Source organism: Sminthopsis crassicaudata, chromosome 3 (assembly GCF_048593235.1).
Source record: "Sminthopsis crassicaudata isolate SCR6 chromosome 3, ASM4859323v1, whole genome shotgun sequence".
Taxonomy (NCBI): Eukaryota; Metazoa; Chordata; class Mammalia; order Dasyuromorphia; family Dasyuridae; genus Sminthopsis; species Sminthopsis crassicaudata.
The window spans coordinates 525538364-525546133 of NC_133619.1; the positions used below are offsets into that span (position 1 = coordinate 525538364).

General features: G+C 34.8%; 1 protein-coding gene across 1 annotated transcript in view; it reads left to right on the forward strand.

The window, feature by feature from the left end:
* BTG4 (BTG anti-proliferation factor 4) overlaps nucleotides 1–6756 on the forward strand; it is a 130988-nt gene extending 124232 nt beyond the window's left edge. The window contains exon 7 of the mRNA XM_074304301.1: nucleotides 6334–6756. The gene's annotated coding sequence lies outside the window, so the exon portion shown is untranslated. The remainder of the gene's footprint in view (nucleotides 1–6333) is intronic.
* Nucleotides 6757–7770: the final 1014 nt, after the last annotated feature.

Below are 7770 nucleotides of genomic sequence, written 5' to 3' on the forward strand. Positions count from 1 at the left end.
TTTCTTTTGTTGTTGTTTGTTTTTGCTTTGCTAACTTTGCTACTATATCACACAGATAATTCATATGGAATTTGTTGTCCACTAAAACTCCCAAGATCTCTCTTATGCAAACTGCTATCCACATATTCCTCCCCAATCTTATATTTATGGAGTTGATTTTTAAAAAAATCCAAACATGACTTGATTTTTAGCTCGATTGAATTTCATCTTCTTTGATTTATAAAAATCTATTTGGCACCTGAGAATCATTTAGTATACTGTTACTTCAAGCTATAAGGTATCAGCAATTTGATAAGCATTCCATATATTTTTTTAATTCAAGTCAATAATAAAAATGTCAAACTGCATAGATCTAAGACCAGATGCTTAGGGCACTGTACTAGGAACATGCTATCAAGATGCCAGTTAAAACATTAATGTTTATTTTGAGTCTAGCTATTGAAACAACTTCAAATCCATTTAATTTAATTATCTTTTTTTAAAATTTTATTTATAAGGTTTTTTTGACAGTATATATGCATGAGTAATTTTTTATAACATTATGTCTTGTATTCATTTTTCCAAATTATCTCCCCCTCCCTCTATTCCCTCCCCTTGATGACAGGCAATCCCATACATTTCACATGTGTTACATATAACCTAGATACAATATATGTGTGTAAATCCCATTTTCTTGTTGCACATTAAGTATTAGATTCTGAAGGTATAAGTAACCTGGGTAGATAGACAGTAGTGCTAACAATTTACATTCACTTCCCAATGTTCCTTCTCTGGGTGTAGTTGTTTCTGTCCATCATTGATCAACTGGAAGTGAGTTGGATCTTCTTTAAGTTGAAGATATCCACTTCCATCAGAATACTTCTTCATACAGCATTGAAGTGTACAGCGATCTTCTGGTTGAATTGTTATCTTATCCACATCTCAGAAAAGTATGAAATAGTGTATTAGATGCTTACTTAAAAATCTAAATAAACTATATGTGCAGCATGCCCTGATCTGCCAGTTTACTAATCTAGTCATGAAAAGAAATAAGGGTCATTTAAAGTGACCCTTTCATAGTTTCTTTCTCTAGATGTTCATTAAGCATCTCTCTGATGATCTAAGTTAGAATTTTCCCAGGAACCAAAGTCAATCTCATTGACCCATAATTTGCAAACTATTTTCTTCCCTTTAAGACATTTGAAATCTACCACTATGGTAGTTCTTCTCCTGGTCTTTCAATTATCTTGGTGACTCAGAAATCTCATCTGCTGGGTTGTAATTCATGTAGGTTTCTGTGATTCATTTGGATCCTCTGGATTCAAATTCAGTCCATTTCCAATATAGCATAGAGTTGTGCTGAGAGGATTTATATATTAGATATACTCAATGCTTAACATTATTGATGAGAATTAATGATTCAATCAATGATCAGCAAATATTTATTGAGCTCCTATTTATGAATCATGCTTTGCTCATCAGTATAAAGAATACAAAGAAGAATAAGACACATTCTCTGTTCTCAGTTTTATGGTCTACTTGGGAAGATAATGTGTAGATATACAGAAAGTTAATGAGAATGCAAGGCAGCATATGATTAAGCACCAAAATGAACACAACAGAGCCTAAGTGTTACTGGAGTGAAGAGATGTGGGAAATCCCCTTTGTATAGCATATTTATTTTATTAATTTACTTAAAACTTAAATGCAAAAGAAGAAAAAAACAAAGTAGAAAAAAAGAAAAAAAAAGATAAAAAACACATATTGCTATGTGTCCAGCAGAAAATTAGGGAAGATTCAGAACATATAATAATAAATTTCCATTTCAAGAAAGCATATCTAATAATAGAATACATTGTATTCAAAACTGTCCATATTTTCTTTGCTTCCTTTTCTTTTTTTATTGGCTGTGACTTTTTACTTTATTCTTTTCCCCTCTTTCCTCCCCCCACCTTCCCAAAGCACAGGTTATATATGTATATAGGTATATACTCATGCAAGTACACATACATATATGCATATATACACACAGACACACACACACACATATCCACCTACCTATATACATAGACATATAGACACACACACACACACACACACACACACACACACACACACACACACATATATATATATATATATATATATATATGCATATATACATACCTAATCTACATCTAAAAGGAATACATATATTATAAACATGTACAATTCTTATAAACATATTTCCATATTTATCATGCTGTGCAAGAAAAATCAGACAAAAGGAAAAAAATAAGAAAAAAACAAACAAACAACAATAAAAGGTGAAACTACTATGCTTTTATTCACATTCAGTTTCCCTAGTTCTTTCTCAATGCAGAAAGTTTTTCCATCACAAGTCTTCAATTCTAATTTTCAAAGAGTAATTTTCTTCTTTAAGATGCTGGATCTTCTTTTCTAGTTGGTTGATTTTCTTTTCATAGTCTTCTTGTTTTTCTTAGATTCTTCTTTTTAAAAAAAGTTTTTTCACTCTCTTTGTTTTTTAAAGACTTTTTTGAGTTCTTCTATAAATTCTTTTTGAGCAGGTAGCCATTTAACATTATACTTTGGGATAGAGGAGACTTTTTTTTTTACTTCAGTATTCTTCTCTGAAGATAAACCTGTGACTTCCCTATTCCCATAGTAACTTTCTATCCCTCTGACCTGGAATCCAAAACCAAGAGCTCCCTTTTCCTATAAGTGCCCACAACTAGCAGCTACCGTACCCCACTGCTTCTGCACTCATAAGATGTGCTGATTTCTGTTGGCCTAGAGTGCTGACTAAGAAACAGGTCTGTCTTTTCTTATCAACAGAGATTTCCTCAATTTTCTGAGACTCAAGCTCCTGGTTCTCCATACTGTCAGAGAGATAAAAGTTTCTGTGCTTCCAGCTAAGGTTACCTTAGAACCCAGTTTGCCTCAGGGGTTCCCACTTGGTGTTTATGGGGAGCTAGCCTGGAAGTGTTTACACTTTAACCATATTAATCTTCCATCTTGGGGTCTTTCTTCTGAGCTTCTCTTTTCTAAGAGGATCCCTATTCTGCCCCAAATCTTATTTTATTTATTTATTTATTTTACCAGTTTGTTTGCCCCGAGATACAATTTTGTTTTATTTCTGGGAGAAGTCTGAAGAGCTTGGAGTTGTGATTTACTCCCTCATCTTCTATCATCCTCCCTCCCCCTCAGAGTATTTAGAGGCCTTCCTGGAAGAAAAAGGACATTAGGTGGAATTTGAAGGTAGACTTAGGTTAGAGATAGAGCATATGAAGGGAAAAGGAGATTAGGTATGGATTCTACAATTGTGGACTTTGATTTTCAAGAAAAGCCAGCAATAATTGTTTCACAAATAACAGAGAAATCCATTTATTTTTGGCTGTGCGATAAGGAATTTGAATCTAAAAACAAAAGAGCAGTTTTCCATTTTAATCAATCCACCCTTGGAAATCATCAGTAGTCCCAAGAAATGACAAAAATCATAGGAATGACTCTAATGTATTAGATTGTTCCTCTATACTGGAAAATGCAAGGACATTAATAAGAATTGCGCAAGATAGGAAAGCATGGAAATATGGTATGTATACATGATGGGAGTAATTATATGAGATGATTGGTCCCACCTAAATAAGGAAGGAAGTCTTTTGCTTTACATTTTTGCTGATATTTTTTATTTTTATATCACCTTCATTTCCTTTTCTTTTTTTATATATATTTTTTATTTTTTTATTAATTTTTATAATTATAACATTTTCTTTGACAGTACATATGCATAGGTAAATTTTTTTTTTACAACATTATCCCTTGTACTCCCTTCTGTTCCAAGTTTTTCCCCTCCTTCCCTCCACCCCCTCCCCTAGATGGCAGGCATTCCCATACATATTAAATATCTTATAGTATATCCTAGGTACAATATATCACCTTCATTTCTAAATATATTTCTATCAAGCAAACAATGCCTTATAATAGAAAATAAAAGTTGAATAAATTCAGAAAAATTAACCTATTAAATGAGTCTGAGTGTATACAGTATTACACTTTTATAGCCCCCTTACTTCTGTAAGAAAAGGAGAAAGGTAAACTTTCAGAGGAGCTTTTTTTGAAGCTTCACCTTCAAAAACTCCAACTCTTAAATGACTTCCCCCTTTGTCTGTCCCCTTCTCATTGCCTCTATTGGGAAGAATTAACTATGAGCCATTTTGGAATCTTTTATACTAGTCATCAACTAATGGCAGCTTGCCACTATCCTGAACTAGAGGAAATGAAAAAGTTGAAGAGTTGGTGATTTTTGAGAAGCTCAGACACCAAAATGTGCTACCATCAGAATAGAGTCCTGGGCCTCCCCTCTGACCTTCTGTCACTGTGGACCTAGGCTCAGCTGGATCTGGAGCAGCCTATCTATTCTCAATATTTACCAAAAAGGCACGTGAAGATAAAGTAAAACAGAAAATAAAAAGAAGCCTCCAATGAACTTCTCTTTGGGTGAACTTAAGAAGAATGTGGCGCTGTACCTTTGCAAAAGTGCTCTTTCCTGGATTACAGCTTCACTCACCTTTCATTAGATTTGAAAATTAAATCCCCTATGGAAAGACACCTTTTGGGCAGCTGATGCTGCTCTGCTGGCATCTGCTACTGTCACTAGCCTCATCTATAATGGCTGCCAGCAGTCCAACAAAAGAATGACTCACTGCCAAGCTTTAGGATAGCAGAGCAGACATTATCAGTGGGCCTCAGATCTTAAACCCAGGGAATTTGGTGCTGTTTGCAAAGCCCTGAAAGCATCTGCTCAATCTGAGACTGGCTGAGATCAAGGAGCTGGAGCCAGAACTTTAACAAGAAGAAAAGAGAACAATAGACTAGTGTGAGTATTGCCTAGAGGAGTCTCTGTTGAGCTGGCTGTCCCAGAAGTTGGGGCAAATATATTTGTCCAGGCAGGAAACCATGATGGACCCCAATACACATATGACTCACTGGCACCTACAGAAAGGACATTGCCTGAAGCTTTGAAGCTGCTCCCTGCTGGTAGAATCTGCTGAGAATTGCTTCTATGGGGTCCTAGCCAGGTTCTCACCTATCTATCTGATCTCTTAATTTTCTCTGGGTTTCTTGGGCAGTGGAGAGAGTGCCAATCCTCTATGAGAAATGACCATTTCTTAGACCAACTCCATCCTTTCTTTTTGTCCTGGGCAGAGCCTTTATTTCTCTCAGTGGTATGATGTCAACCTAGTCCTCAGTTTCAAGGATCAAAAGCTTTCGACTAACCCTAAACTTCCCATCTCACTGACCTTTACCTTACCAGAAGAAAGGGTAGGATAGGATGGGTGCGTTGCCGTGGAATGGGAAAAGAGAATCTTAGGAATATTGCAAAAAAAGTCTCTGAAGAATTGGAAATGACTGTCATACAAAAGGTAACATAAAGGAATTTAGTAGTTATGAACAGATGGTGACATACAATTAAGAAAGGAACTTTCAAGGACAGGAATAAAAAGTGACTTCAGGGAAATGTATGCTAGGAATAAGTGATAAACTGGTCATACAACAAAGGTGAGGGATGGGAGCTAATCTCAGAAGATAGTGATAAAACCCTTCAGCCCATTAGGTGGACCCAAAATGGCAGACTTGTGGGAATACTTGGATAGAAATTGCACAGATTGGGCAAGAATACATAGATTGTAATCAATCTCATTGCCATGAATTTCCAAACCAGAGATAACAGATCCATTCAAGCATCTGAATTATCATGGAATACTCTTTATTATTGTTATTTAGTTGTTTTAATATTGACTCCACGTAATATGCATGCTAACTATCTCTGAGTTATATACTCTTATTTGACTATAAGTTCCATGAGGACAGTTATCTAAACTTTATACTTCTCCCAGTTCCTAGCATCATGTTCTATAAACAGTAGGCATTTTAAAAATGTTTGTTGAATGAATAAATGAAGGAATATTCCCAAATAAAAGAATGAGCCTCTTAGAAGGGCCTCAAGTTCATTATCTGACTATTTAGTTTATATGATTCATACCTGCAGCTACCTGCAGATTGATAACAATGGTGTATTAATACACCTCTGCTTGTTTCCTGGTATGAGCTGGAACTATACTCTAAAACCAACACTGATGTAACCCAGAGCCTTTGACATATGTGAACCTAAAGACATAGCAGATGTCTGCAATTTACTCTTCTGCTGACCTTTAATTTAATTTTAAATGGGTATCCTTGTCCTGACAGTTATCAGCATATGGCTCTCTATACTTTGATAATGAGGACAAATCACAAATGGCTTGTGAGGTCCACTTGTAGACTAAATAGCTTGCCTATTTCTTTGTCTCCAAGGACTCTGGTATCCAGTGAAAGAACCTGTGGATCTTCTGAACTGCTTGAGGATAGCTTGGGCTATGGACAACATTGCTATGGAAGATGGATAACATCAACTCTCCTCTCTTTCTAACTCACTTTTACATTTCTTGTTCTCACTGAACAAATAACTATTTATGTATCATGGGCTATTTGCCTGTATCACACAGTCAAGAACTTCATTGTATATGATTTTCTTCACTGATAGTTACATATCTGTATTTGTCTTGTTTTTTGAATTAGATTGCAAACTCCTTTGGGGAAGGAACAATCTGTCATTCCTTTGCTGTACAAGAATTCAATTCACATTTATTAAGCCCTTACCATACAAAACCAAAAATGAAATGATCCCTATTCTCAAGGAGTTTTTATTTCCATGGGGGATACGTTAGATAAACAGAAAAGAAAGTACAATATATGCCCAAAATTGAACAAAATAATTCCAAAAGGGAAACTGTATAGTATTTATCATAGTGCTAGGTAGGTACTAGGTAGGTACTAAAACGGATTCTTAATCTGTTTTACTAGTAGATTAATTGGAGCAATAAAGACCTCTCTGAATTCCTGATATTGGAACAGAATTTACCTTTAGAGTAGGTTGAGGTCCTTTGTAAGATATGTTCTCCTGGTAAGTTTTGTGCATCTATATTACTCGTTTCATGTGTAACCCAGCAGGGAGGGAGCTGAGTACAGGTAGATTTTTATTATTTCATGGAAGATGGGATAATTCCATGTAGTTAATTCCCATTGACTTGGAAATCTAAAAAGCTAGGTCTGTCATTAATTAGTTTCTTTGAGCTTCATTTTTCTCATTTGTAAAATGAGAATATCTTTCAGCTTAGTTTGGTGTCTGTGTATGTGTGTTCACATGTGTATATGTATGTATATGTATGTATATATACAGAGGCCACTGAGATGTAGTGTAAAATCAAAGTCTGAGGAATGAATGGAAAGGCCAAGATTCTCACTTACCTTTGGTCAAACCCTGCTTTTCATTGATACTTTTATATAACATTGTCTTAGACAGTGCTTGTAAGATTTTTGTATGTAAGATTTTATGTAAAATTAAAAAAAATTATCTTCACCTTAATTTACATGTAAAATAACTTTAACATTCTTTTTTTATCTTCAAATTTTGAGTAACAAATTCTCTCATCAGTTCTAGTTCATCATAATTCTTACAGAAATGTCTTAGATCATTATGTTGCTGAAAATAGCAAAGTCCTTCATAGTTGATCATTGTTACTTACTGCTCTTACTGTGAATGATGTTTTCCTGGTTCTGTTGATTTCTCTTTACATCATTTCATTTAAGTTTTTCCATGTTTTTCTTGATGAAAAGATCAGAGTTGAATAGAAAATTTGACTTTCAAATAAAAGATGCAAAAAAAACATAAAAAGATAAACAGGAAAGAGA